Raw genomic sequence first — 10000 nt, 5'->3', positions numbered from 1 at the left:
GCCTCCTCCTGCGGGGATGGAGAACCAGGGGGCCTGGGGAGCCTCCTCCTGCGGGCATGGAGAACCAGGGGGCCTGGGGAGCCTCCTCCTGCGGGGATGGGGAACCAGGGGGCCTGGGGAGCCTCCTCCTGCGGGGATGGAGAACCAGGGGGCCTGGGGAGCCTCCTCCTGCGGGCATGGAGAACCAGGGGGCCTGGGGAGCCTCCTCCTGCGGGGATGGAGAACCAGGGCGCCTGGGGAGCCTCCTCCTGCGGGGATGGGGAACCAGGGGGCCTGGGGAGCCTCCTCCTGCGGGGATGGGGAACCAGGGGGCCTGGGGAGCCTCCTCCTGCGGGGATGGAGAACCAGGGGGCCTGGGGAGCCTCCTCCTGCGGTCATGGAGAACCAGGGGGCCTGGGGAGCCTCCTCCTGCGGGCATGGAGAACCAGGGGCCTGGGGAGCCTCCTCCTGCGGGGATGGAGAACCAGGGGGCCTGGGGAGCCTCCTCCTGCGGGCATGGAGAACCAGGGGGCCTGGGGAGCCTCCTCCTGCGGGCATGGAGAACCAGGGGGCCTGGGGAGCCTCCTCCTGCGGGGATGGGGAACCAGGGGCCTGGGGAGCCTCCTCCTGCGGGGATGGAGAACCAAGGGGCCTGGGGAGCCTCCTCCTGCGGGCATGGAGAACATGGGGGCCTGGGGAGCCTCCTCCTGCGGGGATGGAGAACCAGGGGGCCTGGGGAGCCTCCTCCTGCGGGCATGGAGAACCAGGGGGCCTGGGGAGCCTCCTCCTGCGGGGATGGGGAACCAGGGGGCCTGGGGAGCCTCCTCCTGCGGGGATGGAGAACCAGGGGGCCTGGGGAGCCTCCTCCTGCGGGCATGGAGAACCAGGGGGCCTGGGGAGCCTCCTCCTGCGGGGATGGAGAACCAGGGCGCCTGGGGAGCCTCCTCCTGCGGGGATGGGGAACCAGGGGGCCTGGGGAGCCTCCTCCTGCGGGGATGGGGAACCAGGGGGCCTGGGGAGCCTCCTCCTGCGGGGATGGAGAACCAGGGGGCCTGGGGAGCCTCCTCCTGCGGTCATGGAGAACCAGGGGGCCTGGGGAGCCTCCTCCTGCGGGCATGGAGAACCAGGGGCCTGGGGAGCCTCCTCCTGCGGGGATGGAGAACCAGGGGGCCTGGGGAGCCTCCTCCTGCGGGCATGGAGAACCAGGGGGCCTGGGGAGCCTCCTCCTGCGGGCATGGAGAACCAGGGGGCCTGGGGAGCCTCCTCCTGCGGGGATGGGGAACCAGGGGCCTGGGGAGCCTCCTCCTGCGGGGATGGAGAACCAAGGGGCCTGGGGAGCCTCCTCCTGCGGGCATGGAGAACATGGGGGCCTGGGGAGCCTCCTCCTGCGGGGATGGAGAACCAGGGGGCCTGGGGAGCCTCCTCCTGCGGGCATGGAGAACCAGGGGGCCTGGGGAGCCTCCTCCTGCGGGGATGGGGAACCAGGGGGCCTGGGGAGCCTCCTCCTGCGGGGATGGAGAACCAGGGGGCCTGGGGAGCCTCCTCCTGCGGGCATGGAGAACCAGGGGGCCTGGGGAGCCTCCTCCTGCGGGGATGGAGAACCAGGGCGCCTGGGGAGCCTCCTCCTGCGGGGATGGAGAACCAGGGGCCTGGGGAGCCTCCTCCTGCGGGGATGGGGAACCAAGGGGCCTGGGGAGCCTCCTCCTGCGGGCATGGAGAACATGGGGGCCTGGGGAGCCTCCTCCTGCGGGGATGGAGAACCAGGGGGCCTGGGGAGCCTCCTCCTGCGGGGATGGGGAACCAGGGGGCCTGGGGAGCCTCCTCCTGCGGGGATGGAGAACCAGGGGGCCTGGGGAGCCTCCTCCTGCGGGCATGGAGAACCAGGGGGCCTGGGGAGCCTCCTCCTGCGGGGATGGAGAACCAGGGCGCCTGGGGAGCCTCCTCCTGCGGGGATGGGGAACCAGGGGGCCTGGGGAGCCTCCTCCTGCGGGGATGGGGAACCAGGGGGCCTGGGGAGCCTCCTCCTGCGGGGATGGAGAACCAGGGGGCCTGGGGAGCCTCCTCCTGCGGTCATGGAGAACCAGGGGGCCTGGGGAGCCTCCTCCTGCGGGCATGGAGAACCAGGGGCCTGGGGAGCCTCCTCCTGCGGGGATGGAGAACCAGGGGGCCTGGGGAGCCTCCTCCTGCGGGCATGGAGAACCAGGGGGCCTGGGGAGCCTCCTCCTGCGGGCATGGAGAACCAGGGGGCCTGGGGAGCCTCCTCCTGCGGGGATGGGGAACCAGGGGCCTGGGGAGCCTCCTCCTGCGGGGATGGAGAACCAAGGGGCCTGGGGAGCCTCCTCCTGCGGGCATGGAGAACATGGGGGCCTGGGGAGCCTCCTCCTGCGGGGATGGAGAACCAGGGGGCCTGGGGAGCCTCCTCCTGCGGGCATGGAGAACCAGGGGGCCTGGGGAGCCTCCTCCTGCGGGGATGGGGAACCAGGGGGCCTGGGGAGCCTCCTCCTGCGGGGATGGAGAACCAGGGGGCCTGGGGAGCCTCCTCCTGCGGGCATGGAGAACCAGGGGGCCTGGGGAGCCTCCTCCTGCGGGGATGGAGAACCAGGGCGCCTGGGGAGCCTCCTCCTGCGGGGATGGAGAACCAGGGGCCTGGGGAGCCTCCTCCTGCGGGGATGGAGAACCAAGGGGCCTGGGGAGCCTCCTCCTGCGGGCATGGAGAACATGGGGGCCTGGGGAGCCTCCTCCTGCGGGGATGGAGAACCAGGGGGCCTGGGGAGCCTCCTCCTGCGGGGATGGGGAACCAGGGGGCCTGGGGAGCCTCCTCCTGCGGTGATGGGGAACCATGGGGCCTGGGGAGCCTCCTCCTGCGGGGATGGAGAACCAGGGGGCCTGGGGAGCCTCCTCCTGCGGGGATGGAGAACCAGGGCGCCTGGGGAGCCTACTCCTGCGGGGATGGAGAACCAAGGGGCCTGGGGAGCCTCCTCCTGCGGGCATGGAGAACATGGGGGCCTGGGGAGCCTCCTCCTGCGGGGATGGAGAACCAGGGGGCCTGGGGAGCCTCCTCCTGCGGGGATGGAGAACCAGGGGGCCTGGGGAGCCTCCTCCTGCGGGCATGGAGAACCAGGGGGCCTGGGGAGCCTCCTCCTGCGGGGATGGGGAACCAGGGGCCTGGGGAGCCTCCTCCTGCGGGCATGGAGAACCAGGGGGCCTGGGGAGCCTCCTCCTGCGGGGATGGGGAACCAGGGGGCCTGGGGAGCCTCCTCCTGCACCAGGGGGCCTGGGGAGCCTCCTCCTGCGGGGATGGGGAACCAGGGGGCCTGGGGAGCCTCCTCCTGCGGTGATGGGGAACCATGGGGCCTGGGGAGCCTCCTCCTGCGGGGATGGGGAACCAGGGGGCCTGGGGAGCCTCCTCCTGCGGGGATGGGGAACCAGGGGCCTGGGGAGCCTCCTCCTGCACCAGGGGGCCTGGGGAGCCTCCTCCTGCGGGGATGGGGAACCAGGGGGCCTGGGGAGCCTCCTCCTGCGGGGATGGGGAACCAGGGGCCTGGGGAACATTTTCAACACTTTGGGGCATTTCACAAGCGCTTCCCTCGCTTACGGCCACACCACCCTGAATGAGCCCGATCTCGTCTGATCTCGGAAGCCAAGCAGGGTCGGGCCCAGTTAGTACTTGGATGGGAGACCGCCTGGGAATACTGGGTGCTGTAAGCATTTTTTTTTGCCATTATTTGTGGGTAGAAAAGTGAGAAAAGTGACCTAAAATAGAACCGGGACTAGGCGGCAGTTCCCCCCACCAGGCGGCGGCATTTGGGGCATTATTTGTGGGTAAGAAAGTGAGAAAAGTGACCTAAAATAGAACCGGGACTAGGCGGCAGTTCCCCCCACCAGGCGGCGGCATTTGGGGCATTATTTGTGGGTCAGAAAGTGAGAAAAGTGACCTAAAATAGAACCGGGACTAGGCGGCAGTTCCCCCCACCAGGCGGCGGCATTTGGGGCATTATTTGTGGGTCAGAAAGTGAGAAAAGTGACCTAAAATAGAACCGGGACTAGGCGGCAGTTCCCCCCACCAGGCGGCGGCATTTGGGGCATTATTTGTGGGTCAGAAAGTGAGAAAAGTGACCTAAAATAGAACCGGGACTAGGCGGCAGTTCCCCCCACCAGGCGGCGGCATTTGGGGCATTATTTGTGGGTCAGAAAGTGAGAAAAGTGACCTAAAATAGAACCGGGACTAGGCGGCAGTTCCCCCCACCAGGCGGCGGCATTTGGGGCATTATTTGTGGGTCAGAAAGTGAGAAAAGTGACCTAAAATAGAACCGGGACTAGGCGGCAGTTCCCCCCACCAGGCGGCGGCATTTGGGGCATTATTTGTGGGTCAGAAAGTGAGAAAAGTGACCTAAAATAGAACCGGGACTAGGCGGCAGTTCCCCCCACCAGGCGGCGGCATTTGGGGCATTATTTGTGGGTCAGAAAGTGAGAAAAGTGACCTAAAATAGAACCGGGACTAGGCGGCAGTTCCCCCCACCAGGCGGCGGCATTTGGGGCATTATTTGTGGGTCAGAAAGTGAGAAAAGTGACCTAAAATAGAACCGGGACTAGGCGGCAGTTCCCCCCACCAGGCGGCGGCATTTGGGGCATTATTTGTGGGTCAGAAAGTGAGAAAAGTGACCTAAAATAGAACCGGGACTAGGCGGCAGTTCCCCCCACCAGGCGGCGGCATTTGGGGCATTATTTGTGGGTCAGAAAGTGAGAAAAGTGACCTAAAATAGAACCGGGACTAGGCGGCAGTTCCCCCCACCAGGCGGCGGCATTTGGGGCATTATTTGTGGGTCAGAAAGTGAGAAAAGTGACCTAAAATAGAACCGGGACTAGGCGGCAGTTCCCCCACCAGGTGGCGGCATTTGGGGACCCGTAGTGTGGGCAGAAAACTCACCAAAGTGACTTAAAATAGAACCGGTGCAGGCGGCATGTTCCCCCACCAGATGGCGGCATTTGGGGACCCGTAGTGTGGGCAGAAAACTCACCAAAGTGACTTAAAATAGAACCGGTGCAGGCGGCATGTTCCCCCACCAGATGGCGGCATTTGGGGACCCGTAGTGTGGGTAGAAAACTCACCAAAGTGACTTAAAATAGAACCGGTGCAGGCGGCATGTTCCCCCACCAGATGGCGGCATTTGGGGACCCGTAGTGTGGGTAGAAAACTCACCAAAGTGACTTAAAATAGAACCGGTGCAGGCGGCATGTTCCCCCACCAGATGGCGGCATTTGGGGAGCCGTAGTGTGGGCAGAAAACTCACCAAAGTGACTTAAAATAGAACCGGTGCAGGCGGCATGTTCCCCCACCAGATGGCGGCATTTGGGGAGCCGTAGTGTGGGCAGAAAACTCACCAAAGTGACTTAAAATAGAACCGGTGCAGGCGGCATGTTCCCCCACCAGATGGCGGCATTTGGGGACCCGTAGTGTGGGCAGAAAACTCACCAAAGTGACTTAAAATAGAACCGGTGCAGGCGGCATGTTCCCCCACCAGATGGCGGCATTTGGGGAGCCGTAGTGTGGGCAGAAAACGCACCAAAGTGACTTAAAATAGAACCGGTGCAGGCGGCATGTTCCCCCACCAGATGGCGGCATTTGGGGACCCGTAGTGTGGGCAGAAAACTCACCAAAGTGACTTAAAATAGAACCGGTGCAGGCGGCATGTTCCCCCACCAGATGGCGGCATTTGGGGACCTGCAGTGTGGGTAGAAAACTCACCAAAGTGTCCTAAAATAGAACCGGGACCAGGGGGCCTCTTCCCCCACCAGGTGGCGGGCTTGGGGGGCTTGGTTTCCGGGTAGAAAACTCACCAAAGTGTCCTAAAATAGAACCGGGACCAGGGGGCATGCTCCCCCACCAGGCGGCGGGCTTGGGGGGCTTGGTTTGCGGGTAGAAAACTCACCAAAGTGTCCTAAAATAGAACCAGGACCAGGGGGCATGTTCCCCCACCAGGCGGCGGGCTTGGGGGGCTTGGTTTGCGGGTAGAAAACTCACCAAAGTGTCCTAAAATAGAACCGGGACCAGGGGGCCTCTTCCCCCACCAGGCGGCGGGCTTGGGGGGCTTGGTTTGCGGGTAGAAAACTCACCAAAGTGACCTAAAATAGAACCGGGCTAGGCGGCATGTTCCCCCACCAGGCGGCGGGCTTGGGGGGCTTGGTTTGCGGGTAGAAAACTCACCAAAGTGTCCTAAAATAGAACCGGGACCAGGGGGCATGTTCCCCCACCAGGCGGCGGGCTTGGGGGGCTTGGTTTGCGGGTAGAAAACTCACCAAAGTGTCCTAAAATAGAACCGGGACCAGGGGGCATCTTCCCCCACCAGGCGGCGGGCTTGGGGGGCTTGGTTTGCGGGTAGAAAACTCACCAAAGTGTCCTAAAATAGAACCGGGACCAGGGGGCATCTTCCCCCACCAGGCGGCGGGCTTGGGGGGCTTGGTTTGCGGGTAGAAAACTCACCAAAGTGTCCTAAAATAGAACCGGGACCAGGGGGCCTCTTCCCCCACCAGGCGGCGGGCTTGGGGGGCTTGGTTTGCGGGTAGAAAACTCACCAAAGTGACCTAAAATAGAACCGGGCCAGGCGGCATGCTCCCCCACCAGGCGGCGGGCTTGGGGGGCTTGGTTTGCGGGTAGAAAACTCACCAAAGTATCGGCAAAATAGAACCAGGGAAGGGGGGGATGTCGGTCACAAGGTGCCCGAGTCAGAGAACCAGGAAAACGGACATAAATCCAGAAAACCTCGGTGTCTGACTGCTCCTCAAAAAGTGGTCTTTTTGATGTCACGAGCGCAACCACCTAGAGGTTAATGGGGAGGGATGGTGTGAGCGCAAACGGATTTTTCCTAAGTGTGACTGCTCCTCAAAAAGTGGTCTTTTTGATGTCACGAGCGCAACCACCTAGAGGTTAATGGGGAGGGATGGTGTGAGCGCAAACGGATTTTTCCTAAGTGTGACTGCTCCTCAAAAAGTGGTCTTTTTGATGTCACGAGCGCAACCACCTAGAGGTTAATAGGGAGCGAGTACAACAGGGGAGGGAGTGAATGGGCTCGGACTGTGGCCGAGCCTGGTGCCTCAAAATCGGACAAGGTTGGACTGGAAGCCCGCTGAGAACTCTGGTTCTTTTGCCAGACGAAACGAATTTTTTCCGAGTGTGACTGCTCTGCAAAAAGTGGTCTTTTTGATGTCACGAGCGCAACCACCTAGAGGTTAATGGGGAGGGAGTGGAAAAAACGACAAAGTGTTGAGCTCCGGACCGGGATGGCGGGCGACTCGAGCGGTCATGCCCGACTTTGAGACACTTTGTCGCGGTCATGCGAGCGACCTCCACTGCTCCCCGGAGGTGCCCCGGACCGGGTTGGCGGGTGACTCGAGCGGTCCTGCCCGACTTTGAGACCCTTTGTCGCGGTCATGCGGGCGTCCTCCGCCGGTCCCCGGAGGTGCCCCGGACCGGGTTGGCGGGTGACTCGAGCGGTCATGCCCGACTTTGAGACACTTTGTCGCGGTCATGCGGGCGACCTCCGCCGGTCCCTGGAGGTGCCCCGGACCGGGTTGGCGGGTGACTCGAGCGGTCGTGCCCGACTTTGAGACACTTTGTCGCGGTCATGCGGGCGTCCTCCGCCGGTCCCTGGAGGTGCCCCGGACCGGGTTGGCGGGTGACTCGAGCGGTCGTGCCCGACTTTGAGACACTTTGTCGCGGTCATGCGGGCGTCCTCCGCCGGTCCCTGGAGGTGCCCCGGACCGGGTTGGCGGGTGACTCGAGCAGTCATGCCCGACTTTGAGACACTTTGTCGCGGTCATGCGGGCGTCCTCCGCCGGTCCCTGGAGGTGCCCCGGACCGGGTTGGCGGGTGACTCGAGCGGTCATGCCCGACTTTGAGACACTTTGTCGCGGTCATGCGGGCGTCCTCCGCCGGTCCCTGGAGGTGCCCCGGACCGGGTTGGCGGGTGACTCGAGCGGTCGTGCCCGACTTTGAGACACTTTGTCGCGGTCATGCGGGCGTCCTCCGCCGGTCCCTGGAGGTGCCCCGGACCGGGTTGGCGGGTGACTCGAGCGGTTGTGCCCGACTTTGAGACACTTTGTCGCGGTCATGCGGGCCTCCTCCGCCGGTCCCTGGAGGTGCCCCGGACCGGGTTGGCGGGTGACTCGAACGGTCATGACCGACTTTGAGACACTTTGTCGCGGTCATGCGGGCGTCCTCCGCCGGTCCCTGGAGGTGCCCCGGACCGGGTTGGCGGGTGACTCGAGCGGTCGTGCCCGACTTTGAGACACTTTGTCGCGGTCATGCGGGCGTCCTCCGCCGGTCCCTGGAGGTGCCCCGGACCGGGTTGGCGGGTGACTCGAGCGGTCCTGCCCGACTTTGAGACACTTTGTCGCGGTCATGCGGGCGTCCTCCGCCGGTCCCTGGAGGTGCCCCGGACCGGGTTGGCGGGTGACTCGAGCGGTCGTGCCCGACTTTGAGACACTTTGTCGCGGTCATGCGGGCGTCCTCCGCCGGTCCCTGGAGGTGCCCCGGACCGGGTTGGCGGGTGACTCGAGCGGTCGTGCCCGACTTTGAGACACTTTGTCGCGGTCATGCGGGCGTCCTCCGCCGGTCCCTGGAGGTGCCCCGGACCGGGTTGGCGGGTGACTCGAGCGGTCGTGCCCGACTTTGAGACACTTTGTCGCGGTCATGCGGGCGTCCTCCGCCGGTCCCTGGAGGTGCCCCGGACCGGGTTGGCGGGTGACTCGAGCGGTCATGCCCGACTTTGAGACACTTTGCCGCGGTCATGCGGGCGACCTCCGCCGGTCCCTGGAGGTGCCCCGGACCGGGTTGGCGGGTGACTCGAGCGGTCGTGCCCGACTTTGAGACACTTTGCCGCGGTCATGCGGGCGACCTCCGCCGGTCCCTGGATGGCGGGCTCCAGTGAGGTCGGCGGGGGAAGGCTCGGGCTGAGGCCGACTTCGGTGCCTCAAAGTCGGACAAGGTTGGATTGGAAGTCCGCTGTGTTGAGGACCAGTGGCATTCGGCGGTGGAACGCTCAGAACTTGGCCGACATCGGTGCCTCAACGTCGGACAAGGTTGGAGTGGATGACCGCTGATAACTCTGGTTCTTTTGCCAGACGAAAGAAATTTTTCCCGAGTGTGACTGCTCTGAAAAAAGTGGTCTTTTTGATGTCACGAGCGCAACCACCTAGAGGTTAATAGGGAGGCACCATAACAGGAGAGGGAGTGAAAAGGCTCGGACGGTGGCCGAGCCTGGTGCCTCAAAATCGGACAAGGTTGGAGTGGATGACCGCTGAAAACTCTGGTTCTTTTGCCAGACGAAAGAAATTTTTCCCGAGTGTGACTGCTCTGCAAAAAGTGGTCTTTTTGATGTCACGAGCGCAACCACCTAGAGGTTAATAGGGAGGCACCATAACAGGAGAGGGAGTGAAAAGGCTCGGAGGGTGGCCGAGCCTGGTGCCTCAAAATCGGACAAGGTTGGAGTGGATGACCGCTGAAAACTCTGGTTCTTTTGCCAGACGAAAGAAATTTTTTCCGAGTGTGACTGCTCTGCAAAAAGTGGTATTTTTGATGTCACGAGCGCAACCACCTAGAGGTTAATAGGGAGGCACCATAACAGGAGAGGGAGTGAAAAGGCTCGGAGGGTGGCCGAGCCTGGTGCCTCAAAATCGGACAAGGTTGGAGTGGATGACCGCTGAAAACTCTGGTTCTTTTGCCAGACGAAAGAAATTTTTCCCGAGTGTGACTGCTCTGAAAAAAGTGGTCTTTTTGATGTCACGAGCGCAACCACCTAGAGGTTAATAGGGAGGCACCATAACAGGAGAGGGAGTGAAAAGGCTCGGAGGGTGGCCGAGCCTGGTGCCTCAAAATCGGACAAGGTTGGAGTGGATGACCGCTGAACACTCTGGTTCTTTTGCCAGACGAAAGAAATTTTTTCCGAGTGTGACTGCTCTGCAAAAAGTGGTCTTTTTGATGTCACGAGCGCAACCACCTAGAGGTTAATAGGGAGGCACCATA

The 10000-nt window shown here is 63.2% G+C and overlaps 1 non-coding gene across 1 annotated transcript; it reads left to right on the top strand.

Annotated features, from left to right (window-relative positions):
- The first annotated feature begins 3568 nt into the window (after positions 1-3568).
- LOC148058736 (5S ribosomal RNA) lies at positions 3569-3687 on the top strand. The gene has a single exon (XR_015709620.1). It is a non-coding gene; the product is annotated as a 5S ribosomal RNA (ribosomal RNA).
- Positions 3688-10000: the final 6313 nt, after the last annotated feature.

This window comes from Callionymus lyra, unplaced genomic scaffold (genome assembly GCF_982586985.1).
Source record: "Callionymus lyra unplaced genomic scaffold, fCalLyr1.hap1.1 HAP1_SCAFFOLD_48, whole genome shotgun sequence".
In the NCBI taxonomy this organism is placed as follows: domain Eukaryota; kingdom Metazoa; phylum Chordata; class Actinopteri; order Syngnathiformes; family Callionymidae; genus Callionymus; species Callionymus lyra.
This window is presented reverse-complemented; position numbering and strand designations above follow the sequence as displayed.